At 30.4% G+C, this 17964-nt stretch overlaps 2 pseudogenes; both read left to right on the forward strand.

Annotated features, from left to right (window-relative positions):
• Positions 1-835: 835 nt before the first annotated feature.
• Positions 836-8741, forward strand: LOC117929470 (annotated as a pseudogene).
• Positions 8742-14101: 5360 nt separating this feature from the next.
• LOC117905528 lies at positions 14102-16872 on the forward strand (annotated as a pseudogene).
• Positions 16873-17964: the final 1092 nt, after the last annotated feature.

Here is a 17964-nt window from a genome sequence, read left to right on the forward strand (position 1 = left end):
TATATCCAAACACTAAGTCAATATACATTATATATATATATAGAACATGGTGTATCCATACTAGTTGATACTATTATCATTTGTACAAATATATCAAGATGTAAATCTATAGGTTGATGTATCTTAACTATCTAATATAGATGCATAGATGCATGATCCAACATGCCAATTTATGAAGTAAAAAAAATCCATTTTGTGTTAAAATGAAGTGGTAAAAAAAAGTGGTAATCAATAATTCGTGGTAAAATCCCTTCACGATGGATTTTATTACAATTTCTTGGCTAAGAAATCAAATGGTATAGTCCTTTTGTTCTCATAGGATTAGAAGTATAATTATTACTTAGCAATTGGCTATTTTTACATTAATTGTTATTTCATCGAGGATTTGTTGATACCGGTTTGAGTATTGTTTTGTTTTGTCACATTCTATGAATTATTTAAATATTTATTTATATATAATTTAATTTAAATATAATTTATTTTATTTGTTCAAAAGATAATTTTACTTTTAAATATGTGGTATTTTTATATTTATTTTTTAAAATAACCGTTTTTTAAAAATATTTTTTTTGAAAAAAAAAATCCCCATATCATCCCTTATCAAACTCCATAATATGCGAAGGTGAGTGTTTCGTACGTCATCTCACTTGTACTTGAATAATAATTTATAATAATAACAATAAATTTGAGGTATAAAAAATAAGGAATAAAAAAAAAAAAAACCAAATTAAAAAAGAGTTTGTCCGATGGCTGACTTCTCAGTCTACGTTGTCTCCGTCTCCTGCATAAATCCAGTCATTTCTTCCTTCTCTCTTGAGATGTCGGTTTAGAGCGGCCAGCCGAGACAGTCACTCAAGAGGACTTCGTTTTGGTCGACGGTCCACCATCTGCTTCTCAAAACGACGTCGGTGCAATGCAGAGTCCACCGCGCGCTACTCAAAACGACGCTGCCGGAGTCCCGACTCCAACTGATAAGGTGTGTGCGGTTGCCATCTACTGGTGTCTTTATAATCTTCATTTTTTTTTTTTTTTGGTTTTATATATTTTAAAATTTAAAAATATTTTTGAATTTTTTTTATGCTCAAGAATAAGGGTTTGTGAATATTTTTTATTAAAATCGTTGTGGTTGAATTGATTTTTTAGTACGTTTATTTTATTCATTGGAATGTTAAATTGATTTTATTATTATTATTGTAATGTCCCACATCATATAGGGGAGAATGTTCCTGGCGCTATATATGTAAAGACTCTTCTTAACCTTGTAGACGCGTTTTAAAGCCGTGAGGGCCCAAAGCGGACAATATTTACATGGTTGGCTGCGGGTCGTTACAAATGGTATCAAAGCCAATCCCTGACCCTAGTGTGGGGGTTTGTTGGCCTTATAAGGGGTGTTTGTTTGTTTGACCCCGCAATCCCATGGGACACAACGAGAACGTTGTGTCTGCATGACAATCCCATGGGACACAACGAGGACGTTGTGTCTGCATAGAGGGGTGTTTGTAATGGTATCAGAGTCAATCCCTGACCCTGGTGTGGGGGTTTGTTGGCCCTGTAAGGGGTGTTTGTTTGTTTGACCCCGCAATCCCATGGGACACAACGAGAACGTTGTGTCTGCATGGAGGGGTGTTTGTAATGTCTCACATCGGATAGGGGAGAATGTTCCTGGCGCTATATATGTAAAGACTCCTCTTAACCCTATAGACGCGTTTTAAAGCCGTGAGGGCCCCCTTGGGCCCAAAGCGGACAATATCTACATGGTTGGATACGGGTCGTTACAATTATAATAATGATTTAAATATATTTTATTTTTATTTATAAATTTTTAGAATTAAATTAAAATTAAATATAATTAAAAAATGGAAACTTATACATTTTTAAATTATTTTTTTAAGAAAAAAGAAAAATAAGAAAAATAAATTTAAAGAAACATATAAATTTTTTTATTAACTTAAGTCTATTTTTCATTTTCCTTGGCGTTTTTTCTTTTACTTGTATTTTCTCTTAAATTTTCTAAAATCAAAATTATGATTAGAGTTTTCAAAAATATTATAATTATGTTTATTTTAATAAAATATTTTTTAATGTTGTTCAAACATAAAATTCAATTATTCAATCTTAAAAGTTCAAAGTCGGTTTGAAAATGATTTTGATAGAGTTTAGAAGTACTTTTTAATGTTTGGAAGCACTTCATCATAAAATTAAGTGTTTGACAAATCACTCTAAATCATTTTTAAAAATTAATAAACTTATAAAAGAATTCAACACAATTAATCTTATTTAAATCAAAGTTTGGTTGTTTACGTAGGAAAATTCGAAATAGTTTAGGAAAATCAATTGGAAATTGAATATGAATAAATTCATGTAAGTATGTGTCACCCGTTGTTATACATGTATTAGCTTTTATTTACGCATATACTGTTTTTTGAATTTCTTCTTCAGTATAAAGGACTACAAATCAAACTTGATAAGTTGGATTTGTTAACTAATCGAGTAATTTTAAAAACAATTTAGAGCTCAAAACTTGGACCAATTAATATCAAATTTTCTCCAACCAAAACTAGTCCAAGATGATTTTATTAATTTTTCCACTACCCACAAAACCATGAGTTTGTAAAATAAAATAAGATAAAAAAAAATTTTAAATCATACATGTGCCCGACCCACCCTAATAGGGGCTACTAGAAGATAGTGAGCTCACTCTAGATTATAATGTAGAGTAGAATTACCATCCTAATAAATATATGGAGTATGGAAAGAATGAAACATAATTGGATAACATTAATAAAATAACAATTAGATACAACTATAGTAAAATAAGATCTATAAGATTCCCCACATGATTGAGAATAACTAAATTGAACTAAAATACATAATGAAATAGACTAGATGTCCACCCAGTTTAACAAGGAAAGAACTAAAGCTAGATATCTCTTGAAGTCGATTTTATCTCCTCAATAGGAATACAAGAGTCCTCACTTGAAGAAAAAATAAATTTTATGAGGTGAACACAAGGTCCATTAAATAGTTACGATAGATAAGTGTTAGGATGGTCAATTTATATTAAAGACAATTCTAAAACATATTTATAATAACTTTGGTAATTAGAAACTAGTATAAAGTAATCATAATAACATTTAAAGAATATTATGAATATAAAACATGCAATTATAGGTGGACCTACCTATGGTCAATCAATCGATTGTACAAAAGCATACTACCTATGGACCCCCAATATGATCTTTGATGTCTCACTACCCCAAATCACAATAAGAAAAATCTCATCTCTAGGTTATCCCATTAGGGGCATAATAGAGCATACTCTACCACTTTGGGCTCTTCCCCCTAACTTGTCTTGAAAACCCACAATTCCATCTTAAGGCTTCCCCCTTGCTATATAAGTGGTGTGAAGTCTTATAACAAAAATGCATGAAACAACTCGTGGGTTTACATGTTATCATGCGTATCAATATTAATGTCCAAAAACTCTAACAATTTATTATATCATAACAAGTTATATAATGTTAATGTTTATAAACATATGCATAGTAATAAATAGTTTCTTAAAAGTAAGTATCATTTTTGCAACTCAACTTAAATCATGTGCATTTTGACCAAATAAGAATCCCACATATATTTCATGCCTTCGGAGAAATTAAACAAGTGATACATATAACACATGTAAGATATATTTATTTTACAAAAAAAATCTTAGTAAAATCATGCATATCATAACTACTCATAAAAATTCTTGTAATAAAAACTACAACAAAACTTGCAATATGATGGTCTACAAAGTCTGAATCCTCCCTAACAAAAGAAAATTTAAGCGGACTTAGAACTGAAAATTCCATGAAAAGGGAATTATGATTCTAAATTATACTAACTCCTTCTTAATTGAACAATGCTCTAATTGAAATATGTAATTTTCCTAAAAATGAAATGATAGACAAATGAAGTTTAATTCAAGTGAAACTTGAGCTAAAAAGTTTGTCGATGGGTCTAGAAACCTTAGAAATTAACTTTTGAGTCAAATAGTCATTAAAAGATAATCAATTAAGCCTCAACCTAAATTAATTCCAACATTGCCTAAAATTGAGTATGTTGCAGTGCTACTCATTTTCTTGATTTTTCTCACCAGTCAAACAAGTTCCAAAAGTTATGAAACTTTCTAGATATAATATATCATTAGTCTAGAAGACTTTAGAAATAATTTATAAACCTAAAACAAAATCTAATAATACCAAAACTTTCAAACATGAAAACTATCTCAGCATACCTTGCTAAAAATCCATTAAAGTTTCTATAATTATTTTCCTATGAAAATGAATTCAGAATTGCATGAAATTAGACTTTACATTTTCCTTTTTTATTCTAATAACTTCTAAATAATAATTATGGATTACAATAATTAGCTAAAATATCCCAAAACTTGAAGAAACCTAAGTGGGTCAAAACTGTTTTAGTTGAACCACTATGTTTTCTTACCCATATCTTTGGAATTTTCATACTAAGCCATCAATGTCCAATTGGGATGAATTTTATAGGTTAAATTTCTTCAGGAGTTTAATATTATATAAAAATAATTTGGACTATAATATTCTTCAAAAATAATCCCGAAAATTTTGAAAAACATAATCGGTTCCAAACTGTTCCTATGAACCTCTCCCTTATATTTCCCAATATGTCTGGAATTTTCTCATGGGGAAAATGTATGGTCCAAATATAATAAGACTTAAATGGTTGGACTCATTATTGAGTCCATTATTGGATTTTTTTTTTCTCATGAATTTACCTTTTTAAACCCAACTCAATCTATTATATTAGATTATTTGAAGTTGATTTAGATCCTTCCAATGTTAAAACAAATTGGGGTTCACCTATTGTGGGTTGAAATGTCTTACTAAATTCCTGTTGAGCATTAACATCACAAGATATCATTCCCATCCACTTCCAACAATTTATATGTAAATCAAACTTAAATTATAATATTTTCCTTCACTTTCTTGGCAATCAAACAATCCAAGAAGTAATAAAAATGGTTTAAAAATATATAAAAAAATTTACACATACAAAAACCTAATTTCTAATAACACTTGCCCATATAAGAGATGGAGAAGAAGAAGAAAATAAAAGAAGGAAAAATATAAGATAAAATTATTTACTTATAATTTCTCCTCTAAGTAGAGATGAAAATCTTTACTTTTCAATATTTGAAACCAACTTATATACCATTTTTTCTCAATAAAATAAGAAAAGAAGGAGAAACCTGTAGGGAAAAATGAAGAGAAATTATTTTTCTTTAAATTTTTTCCCTTTTATATTTCCTTTTCAAATATAAGTTGACATAAAGTACTATTTTCTACATTATGAGGTGATTGAACTATCTTTGACGCTACCAAAATTTCGAGTATATCCCTCTTTTTCTTGTAGTGTCCAAATCTTCGTATCTCTATGTGAGACATTTGACACCCCTAAGTGTGACATGTGATGATTCGAATACATTTTCAATAATTATTTATACTTATAATATATTTCTAAATTAATTACACTTACATACTAACGGTTAATTTATAAATTTGAAGATTATTTCATTTTTTTGACAATATTTTAAAAAAAAAAGAGTTTTTTGTTCTTTGAAATAAAAATAAAATAGAGAAAAATATATTTGACGAACCAGGTTTTCTATTTTTAAAAATAATTATATAAAGAATGATTAGAGCAGGATCGCAGTTTTCAAAAACTATTCTTTACAACTGTTTTTGAAAAGACTTCGGCCATAATTTTCCCAATTTGGAAAGTTTAAAGCATAACTGATGACCGTTGCTTCTCTCTTCACAACCCCACCTCAAGGTTTGAGTCTCCAATGTCGGTGGTGGAAAGCGTTTATGCCATTACCCATGAGGGATTTCACCTCTTATTCCGGGCATTCTCAATGATTTTTTCAGACCTTTCTGCAATTTGCCGCTGGCCCTTTCATTTCCCTTTTGTTTTCGACCTGTTTCTGTCTGGCTTGTGTTATGGATTTTTTGTTTTCTGTCGTAACCCAGTTCATGTTTTTCGGTAATATTGCTCATTCATTGTTTGGATAAGGGGTGGGATTTTCAGTTTTGGCTTTGTTTTTGTTTTTGGATTGTAGGAATGAGTCAAAACCTGATGTTTATTTTTCTGAAGACTTAATGTTGAGTGCAGAATTGAAGGAAGAGTTTATTTCAATGTACTTTCTTAGGTTTTTGGAATGAATTTCATGTTCTCTAAGATACCCAAGTGCTAATTCATGGTTTGAATGAGGTGCAGGAATCAGTTTTGTGGGTTTTTCTAGTGTTGATGTGTGGGATCTTGTGTTTGTTTTTTTTATCAGTACTGCTCAGTCATTGTTTGAATTGTCAAGAGTATGATAAGGAACAGGAATCAATTTTTTCTTTAGTTTTTCAAAGTCTGTCTAAACCCAGTGGTCATTATGTTGAATGCTTGAAATTGAGTTCAGAAATTGGGGAAGGAATCAGATTGCAATGTGTTTTCTCTAGTTTGTATGATCAATTTCATGTTTGCTGAGGTACCCAATTTATGGTTTTATCAGTACTACTCATTCCTTGTTAGGGTTCACAATTACATGACAAGGGAATGAAAACAATTTTGTCTTTGATTTTGTCTTTACACTTTGATTTATCAAAGTTGGTCTAAACCCTCTGGTAATTATGAACTTGAAATTGAGGGAGGAGTCTATTGCCATGTGTTTTCTTTGGTTTGTACGATCAATTTCGTAGGAATATTCCTCATTCTTTGTTCGGATTGGCAATTTCATGATAAAGGGTAAGAATCAGTTTTGTTGTTGTTTTTGTTTTTGGTTTACAAAAGTTAATTAAAACTCGATGCATATTATGTTGAGAACTTGAATTTGAGTGCAGACGTCAAGGGAAGAGGCTTCTGCAATGGGGGAATGCAAAGGTGTGGAATATGTGGGTGTGGATGTTGATGAAGTAGCTCCTCTTGGGGTAGATAACTTCAAGAAAGTTTCAGTCTTACCACTTGTTTTCCTCATCTTCTATGAGGTTTCAGGGGGCCATTTGGCACTGAGGACGTTGTGAAAGCTGCTGGCCCTCTTCTAGCCCTACTCGGGTTTTTGATCTTTCCCTTCATATGGAGCATTCCCGAAGCGTTAATCACAGCTGAAATGGGCACCATGTTCCCTGAAAATGGTGGGTATGTGGTTTGGGTGTCGTCTGCTTTGGGGCCTTATTGGGGGTTTCAGCTAGGCTGGATGAAATGGTTTAGTGGTGTTATTGACAATGCTCTATACCCACTTCTGTTTCTGGACTATTTGTGTTCCACTGTCCCTGCTTTAAGTGGTGGCTTACCAAAAATTGCAGTGGTTTTAGCTTTGATTGTAGTTCTCACTTACATGAACTACAGGGGTTTAACCATTGTGGGTAGGGTTGCTATTGTGCTGGGTTTGTTTTCAATCCTTCCATTTGTAATTATGGGACTTCTTTCGATTCCAAAGTTGAAGCCCTCCAGATGGTTGGTGGTAGAAAAGGATGTGAATTGGAGATTGTATTTAACCAAACTCTTTTGGAACCTGAACTACTGGGATTCAATCAGTACTATTGCAGGGGAGGTGGAAAACCCAAAAAAGACTCTTCCAATGGCACTGTTTTGTGCCCTGATCTTGGTCGTCCGCAGCTATTTCTTCCCTCTATTAATTGGCACTGGTGCTCTTCCTCTTGATTGTGAGGCTTGGACTGATGGGCATTTCTCAGATGTTGGCAAAATGATAGGGGGAGTCTGGTTGAGTTGGTGGATTACAGGGGCTGCTGCAGCGTCGAATCTGGGGATGTTTATAGCTGAAATGAGCAGTGATTCCTTCCAACTTTTGGGGATGGCAGAGCGGGGAATGCTTCCCAGTGTCTTTGCCAAAAGGTCGCGCTATGGCACCCCACTCATTGGAATTCTATTGTCAGCCTCTGGAGCGCTTTTGCTTTCATGGATGAGCTTTCAAGAGATAATAGCTGCAGAAAACTTCTTGTATTGTTTTGGAATGATTTTGGAGTTCATAGCATTTGTTCGATTGAGGATTAAATACCCAGTTGCTTCTCGCCCATACAAGATACCTCTTGGGACAACTGGATCTATTCTTATGTGTATTCCTCCAACCATATTGATCTGTATCACGGTGGCTCTTTCTTCACTCAAAGTTGTGGTAGTGAGTCTTACTGTTATGATCATTGGACTTCTGGTGCAGCCTTGTCTAAAATGTGCTGAGAGAAAGAAATGGCTTAAATTCTCAGTGAGTTCCAATCTCCCTGACCTTAATGGTGAAAATAATGAGAACGTCATACCTCTAGTGGATTAACATGAAACAACAATTCCATTACTACAGCTAAAAGTGCTAATACAGGATGGGCATACCCAAAAAGTAAGATTTGGAAGAGGGCTCCATGGACAACTAGCAGGTGTGATTGTGGCTTTGTATCTGATTAGGTTATTTCTCTTCTTCGAATGCTTATAGGTATGTAGCCAATAAATATTTATCATCCCTATTTTTAGAGTCTTGATAGATAGGTGTGATGATCGAAAACTTAGAATCAAGCATTAGTAGAAAATTGCATCAGTGTCTCCTTTAGTACTTTTCTAAGAACCTGAAAAATACTAGATAGTAGTTGATTTTAGGAAATAATATGTGGAATGTATACATTACTCAGATGTATCAAACCATTTGCATTATGGAACTTCAATTATGAACACATAAGCTCACAAGTCACAACCCTTTATTTCCAACCGTGATAGTTGGTTTGATTTGCGTGTTTTAAGCGTTGGTTTGGTTCATTTGCATTATGGTTTGGTTTGGTTTGGTTAAGTCTACAAAGGATGGAAGAAGTTGGGTCTGTGATTCCTTGTTGGAAATCGGACTATTAACTGAGTTTTCCTTAGATGATCATTTGTAGGCACATTCTCAAAGTCCTTTACTGTTCAACGAAACTGATATCTAGGATCATTTGTTCTGGTTCCTATGCTGCTTCAATTCTTAGTCTTCTTGAATCTCTTTTGTGTCTGGGAACTCTTTGAAGTTTCTATTCTGTTTGGTTTCTCAGAAAATAGTTCTGTAGAACAAGTTCACCTGAGTTCAATGAGGTTGCCCTATTGATTCTTCAGTTAGTTTTCAGTTGATCATCTTTCACTTCATCGATTCGTTCCCCAGAAACCCGACAAACCCTTCCCAGATTAGCATAAACCCCTCTGACATACTCTCCCCAGGTAACAATCTCAGAATGAGTATATGAAAATGAAAATAGAATCAACCTTTGGAGATAGAACAAAAAGAAAAAACAACCTCACCAAACCAATATGATTTTTGTAGAATAAAACTCTGTTTGGACTTAAAATATTTTTAATCTGTTTTTAAATATATTTTTAAAATATTTTATTATATTTAGTGTTTTGTTTTTAATCATTCTATAATTATTTTTTAAAATAATCCTCTAAAAATAAGCGAAAGCAAATGAAAACGAAAAAATAGAAAATACCTTGTTTTCTATTTTTAAAAATAGAAAATGAAAAAAGTTTTTTTGGTTGTTATTAGGGTTTATTTGGTAATTGTTTTTTAAAACAATTTTGAAAAATAGTTTTTTAGTACAGTTTTTGAAATCTATTCTCTAATTTTTGTAGAAAAAAGTATGTTTGGAAACTTAAAACATTTTTAATATTTTAAATATTTTTTAAAAATAATGTTTATATATGATGTTTTATATTTAATCATTCTACATATTTGTATAATTATTTATTAAAATAACCTTAGAAAAACAAGTGAAAATAATAGAAAACAACTAAAAAACGTTCTCTAAAAATACTTCGTTTTCTATTGTCGAGAATAGAAAAAAAAAAAAAAAAAAAAACAGTTTTTAATTGCTAAACATATTTTATGTGTTTTTTGTTTTAGAGATCAAAAAATTATTCTAAAAAAATGTTCCTAAATAAATGTGTTTTTTTTTGTTTTTTTTTTTTTTTTTATAGAGAACAAAAAAAAATTGTTCTAAAAAACTAAGTAGGCAAACAAGGCCTAAGAGTGTAAATTTCAGATGGATGAGCACAATTGCCTTAATGGGAGGTCGTTTATGAAGGGTTTTGAAGCTTTGAACACTTGGCAATAATAGAAAGTATAGTGTCTTCTTGATAAATTTGTCATTGAGCTCAAGACGAAGGAAATATTATTAAGAAGTGGTGGAATTTTCAAATTTTGGAATTAGTCTTTTTCCCAAGGGAAGATTGAACAATATATGTCATTCTTATCATCTATTTAACCCGAATTTGACTCATGTAAATTTTTTTTTTCTTTTTTTTTTTTAAAATAACAAAAAAACTCAAAAAATAATATTGTTTTAAATTTATTAAATGTTAAGGAAGGGCAAATGGGTAAATACATTGAGAACTAATCTAAAGTCAAACTTACAATTTTTAAAAGATAATATTAATATTATAGAACTTTAATTAAATAAGAAATAACTTTTTGTATAAGTTAAATTATACCCTTTACAAAAATTAATATTTTTGGGGTTTTTATTATTAAGCTTTTGGCTTATGTGAAGTCATGACAAATCTTAACTTAATGTATCTTAGCTTAATGTTCCCCTTTAGTTGAAACCTAACTATTTTTTTTTTCATTCTTTAATTACCTCTCTTTCAAACGGTACAATTAGGGATAGTACTAGCGAAAGAAAGAAAAAATGCATATTATATTTGGTTCCGAAAAGTATTAAGAAAAGAAAAAATATATTAAAGAAAATTATTTTCTCTTATTTAGTTGTATTATGAAAAATATGAAACAAAATAAAATATAGTTAAAATTAATTAGAAATTTATGTATTTTCAAATTATATAATCTTTATATTGAAGAATTAAAATAAGTGAAATGAGTTTGAAGTGATATATAAAAATTATTTATTGACTTTAAATTTATTTATTTTTATTTTTCTTCATTGTTTTTTCTTTCTTTTATATTTTCCGTCAAATTTTTTGGAAACCAAATATAACCTTAAAAGGAATATGATTTTCTAATATTTGGTTTTACTATAAAAAAATGGAAAAGAAAATCAAATATAATTAAAACTAATTCAAAACTTATATATTTTTAAATTATTTTATTTTTATATAGATGAGTTAAAATAAATTAAATGAATTTGAAGTAACATATAAAAATGATTTATTGACTATAATTTTTTTTTCTTTCGTATTTTATTTCCTTCTAATTTTTCTCCCTATTTTCCTTCCCTTACATTTTCGTGGGAAAATAAGACGTGGGAAAATTGGTTAGTGAAACAATCAATCACCATTCCAGTTCACTTTGACCCTTTGAATCAACTAGTCTTTGAATTGGCCTCGAACGTTCAAAATCGGCTTACTTGACAAGTTTATGATGAACCATTCAAAATAAACCTCCCCCATGCTTCCGCCTCCTACCTCAATTTTTTTTTTTTTATTTCTATTATTATTTATTTTATTTTATATTTGTTATTTTTTAACTTTATATAAAATTTGTGATTTTATATTAGAATTTCTTTCCTTGTCTTTTTCTTTTCTTCCCCTTTTGTTTTTTATTTTCTTTTATTTATGTTTTTTAAGAACCAAACATAACCTAATATAATGGTTTTTTCATGTTTGATTTTATTAGGAAAAAGAAAGTAAAATGTAACTAATATTAATTAAAAATATGTTTTTCAAATAAAATAAATAAAATGAGTTTAAAGAAATATATAAAAATAATTTATTGACTTAAATTTATTTCTCATTTCTCTTCTACTTTTCTTCCTTTTTTTTTTTTGATATTTTTTTCTCAAAATTTTCAATTATTTTTTCCTCAAATTTTCCAAGACCTTTTCACATATACCTTTTCTTTCTATACTTTATTATTATTATTATTATTATTATTATTATTATTATTTCAAATGAAGTGGGTGAATAGTTGAAAGTCAACCAAGATAAAACTTCATCAACAAGGCAAGATTATTATTATTACTATTATTAGTTCAAATGAAGATGGTGAAGAGTTGAAAGTCAATAAAACTTCATCAACACGGGAAGAAGACTTTGGAAATCCTTCCATTTCCAAGGAATAAAGACTAATAAGCCAATAAGATAAACAAGCCAGGGAAAATGACAACTAAACAAAAAGCTTACGCTTGGCTACAAAGTCTAAAATGGAGTTTAGATTTCTGGTCTTTATGTGTTGATTATGATTAAAACTTCTAAAATATTAAGAGTTTGTTTGAAACTATTACTATTAAAACGTTTTTTTTTTAAATACTTTTATTAATAATGTTTTTATTAGAAGTAAAACATTTTTATTGCTTAATGTTTAAATATAAAGTATAAAAAAAAGTATTTTAATAATATATTATATAACAAATTATTATTATTATTATTTTAAATGAATCACCTTCTAAGTGATTCCTTGGACTTTGAAAAAGAAATTTTCAAAAATTTATTACATACCTAATTTTTGTTAGAAAATGTTTTTGAATATTAGGAAAAGCTTTTAAAATCTATTTGGGAGTTATTTTGGAAGGATGGTTCCTGATGCTTGGGAGTGTTTTTTTTGTTTAACAAATTTTTGAAAATCACTTTTAACATTTTGAGGAATTAATTGAAGTAATTCATGTGGACAATCATTTGGTAGGTGATTTTCTTTTCAAAAGATCACTTTTTTGTCATATAATATATTATAAAAAAAACACTATCAATTTTTTAGTTCATATCCAAACAATAAGTAATTATCTTTAAAAACATTTATAATGGAAATGCTATTAACAAAAACTTATAATAAAAGCGTTAAAATCATAATTGTTTTGAAAAAGGTTCTTAGCGGATGTGTTTTTTTATTCGAAATGCTTTTAATGAAAGTGTTCTCTTCAAAAGTGTTTTTGGCTAAGTCCGTTTTGCAATTCTTTTAGAAAGCACCTTCAGTATAAAAATTGTTTTTTTTTTAAATAAGATATTTGACAAAATTTTAAAAAAAATAAAATTTTAAAGTAGAAAAATCACTTACTCCTAGGAGAAGCATTTATAAGTGATTCTTTAAAAAATACTCCTAAAATAAATACTTCAATAGAAACACTCTTTAGCACTAATCTCCCTTGATGAAAACCAAACAAAACCGATTTTAAAGGGTTTGGTTTCGTTCAATTTTTTTTTTTTTAATTTCAAATCTAGTCGATTAGATTTTTATCACATATAATCCAATTATATCGATTCAATTTATTTTTTTACTCAAAAATCGATAAAATCAATCTTATTTACCTCAGCTTAATAATATAGTCAAAATTGTATCCCATCATTGTGATTTAAAAATGTAGAATGGTTGCTACGTGCTACCAAATGGTAATTAGTTAAATGTGATTTTTGTAACATTGAGGTCATTGGCTTGGTATAAGTTTTATTTTTTTAATATATAATGTTTGTTTAATTGGTCTAATTTAATGGTATAATCAATGTCATTGACTTCGATTATGCTTTATATTTTTTAAATATATGTCATGGACTTTAACTAAGTTCCTTTTTTTCAAAACCCCTTAATTTGAGTTTGTATTATAACTTAAGTCTAATTTGTTTTTAAAATTAATTCAAATCAATTTGGATTTGATGTTAAAAATATATGGAATGCATTTAGAATTAATTTTATTATAATATAAAATAATAAATTACTTTAATAGAATCAAATATAAAAATTAAAAAAAAAATTTATCAAATATTAAATAATTATATATAAGTTTTAGAACTTGATTCAATTTATATCAATTGACAAACAAGAATATCGAAAATCGAATCAATTAAAATAATATTGAATACCGAAATAATATTGGTTTTGGTTGGTTGTTAAAGGTCTGTGTTTCAAACATGATCTCACTTGTAAATTAAAATAATAATTTAGACTAAAAACAACAAATTTGACCTATAAAAATTATATAATAATGAAATAAGAAAAAAAAAACCCCAAAATAAAAGGAAGTTTGTCTCATGAGCCAATCCATGACCAATTTCTCAGTCTAGGTCGTCTCCTTCCCCCTTGCTCTCCCTTGAAGCGCCGGTATAGTGCGGAATCTCAAAACGGCGTCGTTTCATTTGACAGTCCACCACCCGCTTCTCAAGACTACGTCGTTGCAATGGAGAGTCCACCTAGCGCTCCTCAAAACGATGTCGTCGGAGTCCCGACTCCAACCGTTGAGGTGTGTATAGTTGCTTGCTGCCGCAGTGGTGTCTTTATAATTTTCAATTTTTTATTTTATTTTAAAATTTTAAGATATTTTAGAAATTTTTTTATAGTCAAGAAAAAGGTTTCGTGAATATTTTTATTAAAATCGATCTGGTTAAATTGATTTTTTTTAATATTTTTATTTTATTAATTGGAATTTGAATTATTGATTAATTCATTATGGTAGGATATGTGATTATTGGACCTTTCATATATATATATATATATATTTTTTTTAAAATCTTCATTTTTGGTTTTTACCAATTATATTGAGTGAAAAAAAATTTAAATTTTTTTTATACTAATTAATTAGTATTTAATTTATATTAAAAATGTGCTTGATAATGATTTTAAAAAATATTTTTAATTTTTTTAACATTTAAATGATAAAAATTTTCAAGTGTAAAAATTAAAAACGCTTCTTAAAATTATTGGTAGATGGTTTCTTAATTTGTTTGAACTATTATTTTTAAAAGAAGTGTTTATTGAAGTATTATTAGCATTTAATGAGTGATTTTCAAATTCAATAAAGGACTTGAAAATTAAATTGAAAAAAATATTTAATTTATTTTATTATAATAAAATTCTTTATATATTTCACTCCCATTAATTTTCATTTTCATCAAAATAAAATATAATTATAATAAAAGAATTTTTGTACAAAAGGCATGTATCAATGTTATGTGCTTGAAAACACTTTCTAAAATATTTAAAATTTAAAGAATTATTACTTTCTTAAATTTTAAAATTAAAAGAAAAGTTTTTAATTGCACAAAACAAATTTATGCTTTTTTCATAAGAATTATTATATTTTGTATAAAAATTTATATTTAAAAAAAATTCAAGTGCCACTTTAATTAATTATTTATGAAATATATTAAAACCCGATGTTTATTATGTTGAGAACTTGAATTTGAGTGCAGACGTCAAAGGAAGAGGCTCCTGCAATGGGGGAATGCAAAGGTGCGGAATATGTGGGTGTGGATGTTGATGAAGTAGCTCCTCTTGGAGTAGATAACTTCAAGAAAGTTTCAGTCTTACCACTTGTTTTCCTCATCTTCTATGAGGTTTCAGGGGGTGCATTTGGCATTGAGGACGCTGTGAGAGCTGCTGGCCCTCTTCTAGCCCTGCTCGGGTTTTTGATCTTCCCCTTCATATGGAGCATTCCTGAGGCGTTAATCACAGCTGAAATGGGCACCATGTTCCCTGAAAATGGTGGGTATGTGGTTTGGGTGTCGTCTGCTTTGGGGCCTTATTGGGGGTTTCAACTAGGCTGGATGAAATGGTTTAGTGGAGTTATTGACAATGCTCTATACCCACTTCTGTTTCTGGACTATTTGAGTCCCACTGTCCCTGCTTTAAGTGGTGGCTTACCAAGAATTGCAGCGGTATTGGCTTTGATTGTAGTTCTCACTTACATGACCTACAGGGGTTTAACCATTGTGGGATGGGCTTCCGTTCTGCTGGGTTTGTTTTCAATCCTTCCATTTGTAATTATGGGACTCGTTTCGATTCCAAAGTTGAAGCCCTCCAGATGGTTGGTGGTAGAAAAGGATGTGAATTGGAGTTTGTATTTGACCACTCTCTTTTGGAACCTGAACTACTGGGACTCAATCAGTACTATTGCAGGGGAGGTGGAAAACCCAAAAAAGACTCTTCCAATGGCACTGTTTTGTCCCCTGATCTTGGTCGTCCGCAGCTATTTCTTCCCTCTTTTAATTGGCACTGGCGCTCTTTCTCTTGATCGTGAGGCTTGGACTGATGGGTATTTCTCATATGTTGCCAAAATGATAGGGGGAGTCTGGTTGAGCTGGTGGATTGCAGGGGCTGCTGCAGCGTCCAATCTGGGATGTTTGTAGCTGAAATGAGCAGTGATTCCTTCCAACTTTTAGGGATGGCGGAGCGTGGAATGCTTCCCAGTGTCTTTGCCAAAAGGTCGCGCTATGGCACCCCGCTCATTGGAATTCTATTATCAGCTTCTGGAGTGCTTTTGCTTTCATGGATGAGCTTTCAAGAGACAATAGCTGCAGAAAACTTCTTGTATTGTTTTGGAATGATTTTGGAGTTCATAGCATTTGTTCGATTGAGGATTAAATACCCGGCTGCTCCTCGCCCATACAAGATACCTCTTGGGACAACTGGATCTATTCTTATGTGTATTCCTCCAACCATATTGATCTGTATCATGGTGGCTCTTTCTTCACTCAAAGTTGTGGTAGTGAGTCTTATTGTTGTGATCATTGGACTTCTGCTGCACCCTTGTCTCAAATGTGCTGAGAGAAAGAAATGGTTTAAATTCTCAGTGAGTTCCGATCTCCCTGACCTTAATGGTGAAAATGATGAGAATGTCGTACCTCTAGTGGATTAACTTGAAACAACGATTCCATTACTACAGCTAAAAGTGCTAATACAGGATGCGCATACCCAAAAAGTAAGATTTGGAAGAGGGCTCCATGGACGACTAGCGGGTGTGATTGTGGCTTTGTATCTGATTAAGGTTATTTCTCTAATTCAAATGCTTATCGGTATGTAGCTAATACATATTCGAGTCTTCATAGATAGGTGTGATGATCGACAACTTAGAATCAAGCATAAGTAGAAAATTGCATCAGTGTCTCTTTTAGTACTTTTCTGAGAACCCGAAAAATACTAGATAGTAGTTGATTTTAGGAAATAATATGTGGAATGTATACATTACTTAGATATATCAAACCATTTGCATTATCGAACTTCAATTATGAACACATTAGCTCACAAGTCACAACCCTTCATTTCCAACGATGATGGTTGGTTTGATTTGCGTGTTTTAAGCATTCTTTTGGTTCATTTGCTCTAAATTTTAGATGAAGGTAGAGGTGTCCATTAGGTCAGGCCGCCCATTTTGGCCCGTGGCCCGGCACGCCAAAAGGTTGGGCCGGGTCAAGGCAACACGACCCAACACTATAGTAGGCTGGGCTAACACGACCAAAAGGAGCGGGTTGTACTGGGCCTAAAGAAACAGCCCGCCGGCCATCTTGGCCCTTTTAAATTTAACTTTTTACTTTTTACTTTTCACTTTTTAGTACATGTCAAATGTCTATAATACCATTCTCAACAACTATACAACGGTTAGTTTAAGGGGTAAAAAAGTAAATCAATAACTATTTTTACTTCTTTCATGTCAAATGTCAATATTACCCCTCCTAACAACTATATAATTGCTAGTTTAAAGGATAAATAAGTAAATCACTCACTATTAATATTTTTATGTCAAATACCTATAATACCCTTCTCAATAACTATATAACGGCTAGTTTTAAGGGTAAATAAGTAAGTGACTCACCAATACTTCTCTATAAATACCCTTCATTTTAATTCTTTCTCACACAATTCTCTATTCTCTCTCTTTATATTGTTTACAATTCTCTCTACTTTCTCTTTTCACAATTCTCTAAATTGAAATTCTCTCAAGTGGTAAAGATATCTACTAACTCTACAAGTGCTAAAGATATCTACCAACTCTACAAGTGGTTATCATTCATAAGGTTGAGGTATTTATATTTAGTTATTTCATTTATTTATTTTAATTCTTTATATTTAATTTAATTGTTTTCTTTCTTTTATCTTATTTTTTTCCTCTAAAATTAAAAATGGATCATCATCACCTAGATGTAGAAAACCTTGACTTTGGTATTGATGCATGTAATGAATTTAATCCTTTTGAAGAAGACGAGACTCCCACCTCC

This window comes from Vitis riparia, chromosome 2 (assembly GCF_004353265.1).
Source record: "Vitis riparia cultivar Riparia Gloire de Montpellier isolate 1030 chromosome 2, EGFV_Vit.rip_1.0, whole genome shotgun sequence".
Taxonomy (NCBI): Eukaryota; Viridiplantae; Streptophyta; class Magnoliopsida; order Vitales; family Vitaceae; genus Vitis; species Vitis riparia.